The 13,958-nt window shown below is 40.4% G+C and overlaps 1 protein-coding gene across 10 annotated transcripts in view; it reads right to left on the reverse strand.

Moving 5' to 3' along the window:
• Window positions 1-13,958, reverse strand: part of ADCYAP1R1 (ADCYAP receptor type I) — a 140,837-nt gene that overhangs the window by 125,457 nt on the left and 1,422 nt on the right. Inside the window, exon 1 of one of the 10 annotated variants that reach the window (XM_026096330.2) lies at window positions 13,715-13,934. The exons of the other annotated variants lie outside the window; for them this stretch is intronic. The gene's annotated coding sequence lies outside the window, so the exon portion shown is untranslated. Of the gene's footprint in view, window positions 1-13,714; window positions 13,935-13,958 lie in introns of those variants that run through there. 10 annotated transcript variants of the gene reach the window in all.

A 13,958-nucleotide genomic window follows, 5' to 3' on the forward strand; every position in this document is an offset into this window, starting at 1 on the left:
GGGCCAGACTGGAACCACTCACCGCAATGGGGAGTTATTGAAAAAAGTAGTTGCATAAGGGCAAGAACAGTTTACTGGATAGATTAAAATAACATCCAAAAGCACTAACGTGGAAAGTAAATATCAGCAGAAGTGATCCAAAGCAGGACTTTAAGTTTAATTAACCTTCCTGGATAGTTATCAGTGATTTCCTTTTAAATTAATGGTTTGAATTAAAACATTAAAATAGCAAATGGGAAATCTATATTTCAGTCTTAAGTACCACTTCCATTCAGCATATATATTTTTAGCTTTTTTCCCGAAAGAAGGGTTTCTGTGAATTGATTTGGGAAACACAATTGGGGAATTCTTTTGATAACTGGGGAATATATTTTGGCAAGATTTTAAGTGTCTAATCTATTTTAGTTATTACTTTAATATGCTTTGCTATATTAGACTATGTCATATGATGCATGATGATTTACTTTGTGACAATCATATTTTAATCATGATTTACCGTGGCAGCACTGACTCATTTGAACATGCACTCTCCCCCACCCCCATGTTTAACACCCTCTACCCTGACTATAGAAGGAAAAATAAGGTTCCTCAAGACACTGAATTTTATTTATAATTATGTGGTGTCCTGAACAAAGGAAGTGTTACGTGGTGTTAGTGAACTGACTGGACTGTTCCTGGTAAGCAAGGCTTGGGTTTCCCCACTTGATTATTAGTTTCTGAATTGTAAGCACAGCTATTTTAATCTCGTTCTACAGCTGATGAAGAGAGCTAAGCACCTACCCAGCATGAACCATATTTTTTTGACTTCAGACAGTCTTTGGAGTTGCCTAGCTGTCTTCACAGGTTATGGAGGAAGCCTATCTTGACTGCACGCCTAATTCAGACACGGTAATGGAGATTGTTCTTCAGTATTAACTTCAGGGCTTCACTTCTTAGAACTTCCTCTTGTCACAACTTGTAAGTCCTTTCACTTTTTTTCTAGTTACTCCTCTGTTTCCTTTGTGCCTTGTGACCTCTGAAAGCTCTCCAAGCTTCCAAACTGCACATCTGTGTGCCAGTTTCAGTCAAAATTATGTTTTCCTGGAAATGAAAGCTTCACTCCTCTGGTTGCACTCAGCGTCAGGAGATAGAGTAGATGTTCATTCTGCAAAGTTTCTTCAGCAAACACTAAAACAAAAAATTACTCTCATTGCTAAGTAGTCCAATTCTGCAGCTAATAAGACATCTTTTTCCCCCTAAATCAAGGTCCATAATTTGTTTTCCAAACCTGCTGTGTATAGTGGCAAATATGGAAGGCCCTGGCTTATGTCAAGATTTGTTTCTTTAAACACAGCTTTCTGCTGTTTTTTCCATTTCGTTTGCCTACTCTTTCCCATTATAAGCCTGTTTTTGAGAGTTGGCATGTCCTCATTGGAGCTGGGTAGGCTTTAAAGTATATCTACCTGCTAGCCCCACAGCATTTGCTGTGTAGAGAGAACCTCCCAACTCATTACCATTCACAAGATGTGTTAAGAATTCTGGAGGATCTGTTCTTTCAGCTATCACTGTGTGGGTTTAGAAATGCCAGCAATATTACGACAGACTTACGAACATTATCTCTATGCCTGTATGAGCTCCCGAAGAGAAAAGGGGGAAAAAAAAGAAAAAAGAAAATTTTTCTGCTGGGAAATGCCAATTGTACTCTGACTTCTGAGTATATCCCAGCCACTGAAAGCAGACATGAAGAAAATATGTTAAAATTGCTCGTGTTGTCATTGTCACTAAGGAAACGACTCCGTAGGAATCTGCAAGTTTAGTACACAAACTCTCTGATGTGTAGCCAACTCCCTCTTCCAACACACTTCCCAGCTCTCTGGGGAATCTGGTCTGCCTGCCAAGGGGGACCTCTCCTGCTCCATCCCAGCAGCATCCTTGCTTCACGTGGAAGCTGAACTTTGATGCTCCGGAAAAGCCATATTCCAAACTTGCCACAACATGAGACATCAAAGCGTAGAGTCATGACTAAGCCAAGGGTTTTTGCCTCAGGATCCCCCCCCCTAGGGTTCAACAGCAGTGCCAGGAGACCTAGAATAACATAGGAGCTAAGGAATATGGGAGGCACAAAATGGACCGTTTTCTCGTCCTTTCAGTTGTTTTGCTGTTTTCAGCCATACTTCTTTCCCCTATAATTTAGATGCATACTAATAAAGCATCTGTGATTTTTCTTGGTGCTGACACTAGCTGGCACAGAACAGGCTACCTATAGATTGTTGAACTATTTTAGTCTTTCAAATAGGGTGGCCGCCTGTGAACTGCCTGTTGGGAATCATGTATGCTCTTTGATAATTTCTGTGCCCAGGCACTCTAAAGAAGATTGCTAGCTGGCCTGTACCCAAACCCATGCAACATGCCATGAGAATAATTTTACATTAATTTAATAATAATCTATTAACAATTAAATCATCAAATTCCAATGATGCAGGATGTTCCCTGATGCACTTCAGTTTCCCAGTATAGGCACAAATAGTGTGTTCCACAGCTGTAGAGTTCCTTGTATTCCAAAGAACTTGATAAACAATGTGCTCTGCTAAAACATATTTGGATAGTAGTGTGCCTGCAGACATCCCCCATCACCAGTTCTCCTGCAGAGTCAGAAACATGTGAGCAATAATTGTTGGGGCTGAATTATTTTAAAAGAGATACAACTTATAATGGGCTGCAACTATGGAACAGAATGATTTATTTTAACCAGGGGACTCAGCCAAGTCTTGCAGACAATGGGCCAAATGGAATACATGGAAAGACTCCACTAATATAAAATAGTTTCAGAACATTTGAGCTTTTCAAATTCTCTGTCGTTACCACTGACAGGTGTCCGTGTCAGATTCCACCTCCTGCCATTCCTTGGCATCTGTCAAGAGAACTTATGTTCTGTGATGTTTATCCAAGAGCCAAGAACATCTCGCTGTAGATAGGGTTGTCACTGATGTGTCCCTAGCTCTAGTCTTCTATCTGCCTTCCCTGCATGTATAAACATAATCTGGCTCTCTATAAATCACCTTTGTGCAGCTTCTAGACCAAAAATGCTTAAAAGGTCTAAAAGCAAAGCCATTCTGTCCAAGTAAACAGCTGGACCACAGTGAATCCATCTGTCAATGTCAGCAATTCAATAACACTGAGCAATCCTTTACCAAGGTAAATCTATCTGTCCAGCCAGCCAGGAGCCTCTGCTTTTATGCTAAATTCACCACCCACCTTGGTATTAGAACTGTTTTGTCAGCTACTTCCTTGTGATCGAAAAGGAGCATGAGGAAGCAACTCAGTAGCCAACAACAACCCATGGAGGTTTCACTGCAGGGTCACAAAAAAGAAATGGACGCTAATATTACATCTGTATTGCAAAATAAAACAGGTCAGGGATCTTTCTTTGGCCTTGAGGCCAAGTAACATGGCACCACTTGCATCCACTCTCCTAAACTGCTTTGCCCCAAATAGGAATGGTCTTATCCAAACTGCATTTGGGAACAGTCCCTGAGCCATGGGGTTTCATTAACCATCTTTGAGCATTGTTTGAAAGGGTGCTGTCAGCTCTCATTTTTCAAAGATGTCCTTTATTAAAAGTTGTATAGAGGACAATTCACTTGGAAATCATATTCTTCCAGCTTACAGCAGATTCTTTTTGTCTTTTTTTTCACCCATTCCAGCAGTGTAAATGATTATCTATTTTCCCAACTATTTCTAGTCTAATTAACATTCATGCAATGCTGAGTCAAGCAATTGTATCATTGCTAAACAGGTCTTGCTGAAAGCAGTCTCTTCCACATCATGGGAGATGTATTCTACCTTGAAAAGAGAACAGAAATTTCAGTCGCTGCATACTGTGATAATAAAGTGACATACTGGAAAACCTAAGCAACTGGTAAATGTTGGAGGATGATACTTTGATGCTCTGAGCATATAAGAGCTCTGAGGTTCTGCATTTTCAACAGATCATTCATTGTTAACTCTCAATTTAGGATAATGATAATGATCCTTTAAAGAAATTCTTTGGAAGAAGAAGAGTAAGTATTCACTCTTAAATTCTTTGAATCTAGAAAATGAAATATTTTGGGTTTTTTTTTCATTTTAATCTGTTAACCTGTAACCTGTAAAATCTGTTACTATGTGCTTGGAAGGTCTTTGTTCTGTAAATCTATGAGAGTGGTGATAATGTGATAGCAACTTCAAATTTTCTATACATCTTCAGGCAAATCAGAGTGGGTTTCCTTCTGGTAACTTCAGGCATATAGTTTGTAGATGTCTACAGATAAGTAAGTTATCCCAGGCTCTCTTGATGGCCAGTGGAGGGAACAGGCAATATGGGGGAACAGTTCATCTGATTTATTTTATATTCCTACTCCAGGATAAAATGAATTGCACCCTACATTATTATGCCTAGATCTATCTCAGATACAGATATCTTCCAGAAATCTTTTTAAACTATAAGCTCTCCAAGTGTCTCATGGGAAGAATGTTTGCTGTGCTTTCACAATCGAGTTCTGGTCTCTACTGGAGCGGCATGTTGAAGAAATTACCAAATAAACAAACAAGTTTAAGTATATGGACTGATTCATTTAAATGGTTTATTTTAAAATAAACCAAAGAACATATTGATAGGATATTTGCGAAGAGATATATTAAGAAAGCAGGATCACCTCTTACCAATTCAATGGTACTGCAATAAGGTCAGGCTGCAACAAGCAAGAAGAATCTATTTGACAAACATATCAGCCTTGCCCACATTAATGTTAGTAGCTCCTTCCCTTAGCTCATTGCAAACCATCCTATAGAAGCTCCTCTAAAACTGCTCACAGGAAACTAAGAGAAAACTCAAAGCAACAGGTAGAGCAAAGTCCCACTGTACTCGACCTACTTTGTATTGTTACTTACGATCACTAAAGACAGCAGTCTACGGATACAGACAATAAAGAATAGGAGGTGAAATGACTGAGGACAGTCTGTAAATCCAGACATGAAAATATATGGCTGCTAGTCAAGGAGCTGATCTTCCTAGTGTCAGCTGAAGTCATGGTATTGGTAAGAGCCTGAATCCCTTTGAACAAAGAGGACGCATAGCAAAAACAATACCGAACAATTCATAGCACAAGGGGAAGCAGAATGTCATTGGAAGGATGCTTATTGGTTTACCCTTTTGCTCATTTGATTATTACATAGGCTGGCAGATCAGTGTGGTTCATTTTGCTGGGTAGGAAGGAGTTTTTCTCTTTTTAGAGACTGAATCTTCTTTGAAGGCTAAGGTCAGCTTCAGGAGACAGCACTACTACCAGTTTGGTTTAGGGCATGAAAGACTTTTTTTCCTCTTCATGTTCTCTTGCATCAGTCATTTCTCTTAGTCTTTTTGGTCATAGAGGAGGATAATTCAGTACAAAGGTTACTATGATGTTTACAAATGCTGGAAGCCAAGTTAGGAGAATGGTGGGACCACATTCTGGGCTCAGTTGCTCCACCAGTCTAGGAAGCCAGGTCTTGAAATGAATTATAAGGAAAGGTGTAGGTTATTATATATTGTGAGAACTTGTATAGATGTGGAACAGCAAGATAGGTTCAGCCTTTTCAGAGTTTATCTTTGTCTTTGCCAGTCCTGATACACATGTGCATTAAATTTCCTGTATTGTTTATAGGTCATGATCTGTGGTCTGATCTTTTACCTGTTGTAGGCTGAGTGACTACTGAGGCACTAAAGCTGGTCATTTTTCAGAGTCATATAGAAGTGGTAGCACAGGGGGGTGGTGCACTTTGGAAATGGCAAGGGCACAGCAGAAAGTGTAGAAATACCTGGCAGGCTTGAACTGGTCCATGGACCACAAGCTGTGAGATTTTGGCTTAAAGCTCTCAAAACTGATATATAAAATGCAAGTTTGAACATGCTGTTAAAGACAGTGATATGGATCATCTTGGATGTGCAGAAAGACGTGAATGCAGATTCTTTTGAATCTGGTCAGTGTAGATGAAACGATTAGATCAAATTTCACTTTTTAAAATCATCTTGCCTATCCTTCCTAGCTCTTTGACAGCAATTCCTGCCCAGTATCTCCTTATAGTTAATGGAGAAAAGAAATAAAAAAAAGAAAAAGGAAAAAAGAAAAATGTCCAATTCACGTGGATTATTTTAGAAACCTACTATGTGATGAAAAGAATTGCAGTCTGGACTCCACTACCTATAAAGAAAGCATATAAAGAATAGGTCCATCCCCAAAATCTGCAAACACAAAAATGATTTATGTTTAGAGCAAGTAACTACAAGAGAAGCAAAAGCCAAGTTATGCAAAATTACTTATGCTACGATTGTCTGAAAATTCAGAATGTTATTTCTCTGATTTAAACAAAAAGATATCAAAATTATAACATTTCATTGTGGGATAGTCTGTCAGGTAGAAATGCCAGGTAAGAGTTTCTCCAGTCAGATACCAAAGAAATGGAGGTCATGTTAACATTCAGGTGAGCTTCCTTTCCATCTTTTAAGGAAATGGCCATGTTATACAAATTATCTGAACTAAATCATCTGCTTAAGCTATCACACTGTTGCTTTCATAAGCATCTTATCCATATTTCACCCACTAAACTTCCTGTGTCTGTGAATAGCTCTGACAACGGGTTGGTGGTGTAGAATGAAGCAGAGGTGCTCACGGAACTTCTGCGTAATAACTTCAGCATATACATAACTATCGAGGTCTGTCTCAGAATCTGTTTGTGAAAAGCAGAGAAGTTAAAATACGCCCATGTTACTCCAACCCAGTAAGGACAGTGGGAAGAAAAGCAAGAGGTCAATATGTGAGAAAAACATCAGTATATCAGAAAAAAAAGAAAAAAAGATCAAGACAATAGAGTCAATAGGGGGGCACTTAGTTTCGGGGCATCCTTTATTTTGTCTGCCAGGAAGATGTGACACTTGCTTCCCCAGATCAGGAAGCTATAAATCAAATGGATTTTTAAAAATTAAATCACTTTGTCTCAGGAAGGGTTATGTCAGAGGTTTTCCGAACTGATACATAGAAACAAACTCCCCAGAAGGGCTTGAAGGAGCTGAGCCTATCAGAATAATATTAAGGACTAGTGCTTTGAAATCTTTTTGTTCTAAATAGGTCATGATTTCCTTTAGTCAGCTCAGACCCCCCTCCATTTCTTCTGTAGACAGAGAACTTGCCTGAAAAAAAGCAATGAAAAGCAATAGAAGTCTTCACCAAAGCAGATGCCTACCGGACATTCTCCAAGATTCAATCAGAATTTCATTCTGAACCATCAGGAGGGGTTAAAAACCCAGGGCAGGGTTCAGTTAAGCCATCTCAGTGGCGTTTGTTCAGGACCTTTCAGGCTAAAGAGCTACGTAGCTCACTCTAAAGTGGATACCTATATTTATTTAGATGAACCTCTCCCTCTGGGATTGTTTCACTGTATCGCTCTGGGGCCAAAGTCAGTAGCCCACACACTGGCATTTGGTGTCACTAATGCCCCAGGCTACCCACCTAGTCTCATACAGAAGAGAAAAGGTCCGGTGTAGATCATCATCATACCTCCTAGCCCCGAGTGGATGTTAGATGTCCTAGGGGATCTCAGATGGCACTTGATACCTCTGTTTAGGTGACTGAAGCTGTCCTAAATCTTCTTTGACTATGAGGGGAGTTTAGGCACTTAGCTCATAGGCAAATGCTTCAAAGTACATACCTACCTTTAGATGTCTTAACCTGTGAGGTGAAACCCATTTCTGGTCACTGGGATAGAAACTATCTTATCAAAAGAGACCTGGAAGACTTCCATGCAGAGGAAAGCAAAGGAGATGAAGACCAGGGAGGAAAATCTGTCAGAGATACATTTGCTGGGGGAACCAAAAAGGTAGTGATATTCATTTCTTCTCCTCTCCTGAGTAACTTTCAGGCTTGGTAGTCTCCTCTGAAAGCTCTTTTGCATCACCACCATTACTGCATCCAGCTGTGGTGTAAAAAGCAAGTCAGAGAAGAAAAAGCTAAAGAACACAGAGCAATGTCTAGGGATTTGAATGCTATGGAGAAGCAGCTTGAACATGGCTAATAATGGCCTTTCATGCTGGTCTCTCCTCTGCAATCACCAAGTACTATTTTCTCAAATAAAGTTTGTTCCAGCTGTTCGCCCACTGTACATAATCATCTCGGCTAACTAACCCATTCACTAGCACAAAAACACCATCCAAGCTGTCAAACTTAATGCAACTTGAATGAATGAATGTGGATTGTGGAATTCAAGGCTCCGATGACAGCTGTGACACATTCACAGCCTTAGTCATGATGAGCTTAAGCATCTGCGGTATTTCTGAGGCTCTCTCATCTCCTCTGCATCTTAAGATGGAAAGAATCCAAAGATCCAGTCCTCTAAAACACAGGAAATGAGTAACTTTACTAACTTTAACTTGGGCCTTTATATAACGCACTTGTACTGGCTTCTTCATATAATTTGTTTCTGGGCCAATTTTGAGAAAGTCCTGTTGTCTGTCTGGCATCTTTGAAATGCGAATACAATGTACTAAGCCCATGCTTGTATTCGGATTTTGGTGCACAGGTTGTACCTATTTAAATATTTATATATGGGTATAAATATCATTATTATAGGATTTTTTAAAGAAATTATTTTACTTCTAAGTACGAATGTCTCATTTTGTATTTTTCCAAAAAACAAAGTCTTTTTATAAACCTACTTCACAAAAGTGTCAGCAAAAGCAGAAGCAGAAATGTTATGATTTATTAAAGCCTAATAAAGCATTCCAGAAAAATGAATTAACAGTTAAGAATATCTTACCTATTTCAAATTGCCTTTCTAAATAAATATAATTTCTTTCAGCTGTAGAGAGGTATATCTTTTACTTCTGAGACTTTAATTCCAGTCTACATATCATTGTGTTGTGAGAGGTTTGTCTGTATTCCTTTTTCATTATTTGGATTTCAGTAAATATTTTTAAAAGCCATAGTTAAGGAGAAAGGTGTTAGTTAAATCCATTTATCAACGGACAGTTGGATTTTGTTAGCTTAGGACAGAGGGTGCATTATAATAAGAAAGCATTGAGCTATTGATTTATGGCAGAAAACTGGCTTTCAGGTCACCTAATTCTAGGCATGTCAAGTGCTCCAAGCTGGCCAAAATGTATTTCACAGGGTGCCAGCCCTAAGCTAATGAGATCTGGTCAGCATTCATTTGCATCTTCTCGCAACATACAGTGTAGCTATTCACGAGTCGGGTGTATTAGATCAGGCTTGGAGCATTGCACAGCTTCTGGCTGGCTCAGGGAACAGGCGAGGCGAGCTTGCGTGTGCCTGCGAAAAATCATGTCGCTGTCCTAGACATACTCTCGTGTGGATGTGTCCCCACCCGGTCACAGAATGACAAACAAGCTTCAGCTGGCAAATCCCTCATAGGAACTGGATGTGCTCTGAAGGCAGTGTTGATACAGTGAGGAAGCCTCTGAGATCCAAAGTAATCAATAAGTAAAATATACAAATATATAGGGTGTTGCCTGGGATGTGTGACATGAATGATCCATGCAAGGGACAGGCTGAACCTGCTGCTGGTTGGGAAAATGGAAGAAGGCAGTGATGAAGCTGTGGGCCCCACCACAGCAGGCTTAGCCAGTTTAGAAAACTGGGCATCTATCATGATTTGTCATTGCTATGAGCTAACATGAAATTACTAGTCTTCCCCTGAGCAAATGCGGGAGCAAGGGAGGGATTATGCTTCTCAAGCATGTCTCCAAGATAATGTGGTGGGATTCATCTCACCAAACTCAGATGTGAAGCTTTGCACCAGTTACTGCAGGAATCCCTGTAAAGCGATTCATCTGACCCTCTTCAGGATGAGATGAACTCATCCTGCATGGATAATACAGGGAATTCTTCATGGATAATACAGGGAATCTCTGCATGGATAGTACAGAGAATCAGGGAGGATTTGCCCAGAGGTGACCATCTAGTTTTTCAGATGCCTAAGTGAGAGTACATGCAAGTCACTGTAGTATGCCGAACACCCCTCCCGACCAAAAGCCTTTTTCCCTGTGAAATGAATGAGGGTTTTGCCAGGGGATTCCTTGGAGTCAAGATTTCATCTTGAGAATAGGGTAATGTACACCTCCCCCAGCTGCTGCAGGACCTTATGATTCGTCTGCTACCTATGACAAAAAAACAAAATTCTGCCACATATCCTCTAAATAAGAAAATTTCCCATCATAATTCCCATGCAATCAGGAAGGGAATACACTGTCCCTCGTAGGAAAAAATAGCAGAACTTGTCTCATTTGGAAGAACTGAGCAATAAAAATCTATGCTATTAACCCAGCATGCAGATAAAAAGAACTTTTGCTGCCCTGATCCTCAGCTCCTTTTAGCAGGCCCAAGGAATCCCAGATAAGGGACTATAATCATCCTTCCCTTCGCAGCTACTGAGCAATTGTGACCCGAGAATGCAAATACCATTGTGGTTTAGATATTTTGTGCAATACCTCAACAACAGACAGACAAACTTCCAAACAGATATGGCAGAAGTGTAACGGTGTACGTTCAGGAAGGAGCTGTTGGACTACAAAGTTTCCGGCATGTTATAAACAGACATTGTTATTATTGTTATTATCATCATTACTGTTAAGAAGAAGAAAAGGAATTAGGCCATATAAATATTTACCCCCTTTTTACCATCTTTAGGGTGAATTATGAGTTATGTTAGTACAAACTAGAATTATTGTTTTGCTTTTTTTATATATAAAATATTTCAATGATTTTAAGCAGAGGTTTTCACACCTTTTAAAACATTTTAAAAAATGCATTAAATGTATAAATCAGAGTAGTTTAAGATCACGGTCCTATGATACAGTTTGAAAATGAGGCATTAAAATGGTTCAAGTAGCAATACCTCATCCCATCCAAGGGTAAAGGCTGACACCTGAACGAGTGGGAAGGAGACTGTCAGAATGACTCCAGGGCAGATAAACTCAGGTGTCAAATGTAAATCAGCTCATTTCCCGGGACAGTTGTGCTGGAAGAATTTGGATACAGCAGCAGCACAGAATTAAAGCAGCAAACAAGAGTCCCAGCAGCTGTGTCTGCGTATTTGTGCGGGATTCTTTCTGAGCGAATATTCCCCAGCACAAAATGCTCTGTGTGATGATGCTCCTGTTCTGGGGGGGAGATGGAATGATTTGGTGCCTTCTCAGGAGCTATACCCTGAAATTATTAGACAGATTACTCTACAGATCAGCCCATCAGTTTGCACAGGGATACAAACAACAAATTACAGTGAATTACCAAAAGAAGACTCTAAGAATCTGGCCTATTTTGCAGGAGTCGCTTGCTTGCCTTTTGGAGAAAAAAGTTCAAGCCAAAGAAAACAGGTCATTAAATTGAGAGAGCGAATTTACAAAAAGTGGTCAGAGAACAAAAGACAAGCAAAACAAAGAGGGGGCAAAAAACCCCACAAAGCGTTTTGCAAAGAAGTCTGCCATTCTTGCCATGTGTGTACAATTGATACCCAAACAGTTTCCAATAGCCACCACACACATATGGATTCTGGTATTTATTACTGGTTGTGGACAACTACCAAATACTTTTTTTGCATGCAAAGCCTTTCTTAAGAATTCAGCACAGAGGGAACTGGAAAATTATCTCACCAAAGGATGCCGTATATAGCGGGTAGTAGGAGTACTCTGAACCACGGTGGTATTAAAGCTGTCCCTGCCAACACATCACCGCTAAAGACGACTCAAAAGTTGTGGATAGCAAAAAAGAGAAAGCCCCTCACTGGTCTGTTTACACACCTTTCGACAGGGTTGTTCCAGTTTTGCCTCGGTGCGAGGGCTCGCTCCAATGTCCTGGGGAGCGCAGTGTGCTCTGAGTCCAGCCCCTGCTGTCCTCACAGGTGACACAGGATGACCAGATCTCAGACACCAAAGGAGAAAACAAGGGAACACAAGCCAGTATGAAAATGCGCGTTGCTGACTTAAAGGTTGAGGCTGTTGTCTCTGGGCCAGGTAGTAGGATGATGTAAAATTGAGTATCTCCACTGTCCTGTATATCCTGATATCAGCTTAACTCCCCTGAGCCTCCTGGTAAGTACATGACTCTTCTGTTAAATCAAGAGAAACTGTAAGAGCTGATTTATTCCTGCAAGTCTTTCACCCTGGTATAAGTTGCAGCATGATCCTGTCCTGAGTTTACTTTTTCTTTTTTCTTTTTTTTTTTCCCCCTCTGTGATTCGTAATTCAAATACTGCTGGTTTCATCAGAAGATAATCTGAGCTAATTTAGGAATTAGACTGTTTGTACTAAGTGTGCTCAGAAGGAAGGAAAGAAAAACAAAATCTGCTATATTCAAATGAATCAGCTTGGGGACAGAGGTCCCAACTGATCAAAGGCGTAGGCACATATGGAACTCAACCCCAGAAAAAGAATATCTCCGGGACGCCGGCTCAGTCAGCCAAATCAAGAGCGATGTGATGAACAAAGGTTTGAACGTGATCAACAGCACAGCCCACAATCTCAGAGATCTCTGTTTCTTTCCTCCCTGGTAGAAACAAAGCCACAACAAGGCGTCTGCCTCCGTGTTTATGAGATTCACATATACACTGCCAACGGGAGATCCACAGCGCTGTATACGGCTGTGACACCACCACGCGAACAGCAGACATCTTAAATGTACAGGGAAGAAGGAGCACTCTTGCTTTCTTGCAGGGACAACAACGAAAGCCGGACGGCTCGAGCCAAGGAGCAATTGCAACACTAGTTCCCTGCTTAAAGATCAGTGTGCTGGGCTGGCGGGCTTTCCTTCTGACTTCCCGAGGAGCCCCCACGACCTTCGAGGCAGTTCGGTGCCGATGGTTATCCTTCCAGCCACTGCACACATGCCTTCAATTTGGGAAAACAAAACAAGAGAAGCCTTCCACTCCACAACGTCCAGGAGAGATTGCCAGTACAATAACAGATCAATCGTCGTTGCCCTGAACGGACAACGAAGCAGCAACTGCTGCCCTCAGCACATAAAAACAGGAAATACATATATATATATTTAAAGACTATATATATATACATATGTATATGTGAATATATATATAAAAAATCCAGAACTACAACTGAGATATAAATGGAGTCACCAACTTTAATGCAGCTCCCATTACTGCACTGAGTAGCACTACTTAGCTATTCATTAGACTGGAGCAGTGTCATTTTACTCATCCTTTAGGACAACTTCTTTCAAGACAGTTCCAGTGTGTTTTGCATTAGCCAAGCAAGGATGCTTGCATAAGGCGTTCTTTTTCTGCAGCTATATCTGCATCATTTTAAGCAGTTTGCCTTCCTGCTATCATCGACAGTAACTTTAAGCAATCATATATTCTCTTTGATTAGAATGTATTAGCCATGGAAACATTTCCCCACTGAACCTCACTGGTGTTGCATAGAAAGGGTACAGAAGGGAGACATTTGTGTACCCAAATAACATCAAATGCAAATCTATTTGTATTTTTGTTGACTCCAGCAGATTATAAAAACCCCAACAAACTACTTCAGTCACATCGCATATTGCAATATCAGTCCAACACACGCACTGTAATTAACATACACAAACAAGACAGATGGTAATCCATAATTCCCTAGGAAAGAACCAGGTCACTCTGCTGCCCTATCCATTTTGGTTAACATTTTATTATTATTATTGTTATCACAATTACTTACAGTTCTACCTCAAGCTAACGGCCAGATTCTGTTTACCAGCAGATTCAATGCGGAGGAAAGCCACCGACTTCCAGGGAGTTCTTCCAGATGAACTTCTATGCAAGTGGGATGATCATCTAGCCATAAACATCGCTATGTCACTAAACAAATCTGCTTCGCTTTCGCTCGTGCCTTTTCCACTCCTGAACACCACGCTGCATCATCTCTCTCATGCTGGCAGTGCCGTTAAGATTCCAGTACATAC

The sequence above is a fragment of the Dromaius novaehollandiae genome, chromosome 2 (genome assembly GCF_036370855.1).
Source record: "Dromaius novaehollandiae isolate bDroNov1 chromosome 2, bDroNov1.hap1, whole genome shotgun sequence".
Taxonomy (NCBI): Eukaryota; Metazoa; Chordata; class Aves; order Casuariiformes; family Dromaiidae; genus Dromaius; species Dromaius novaehollandiae.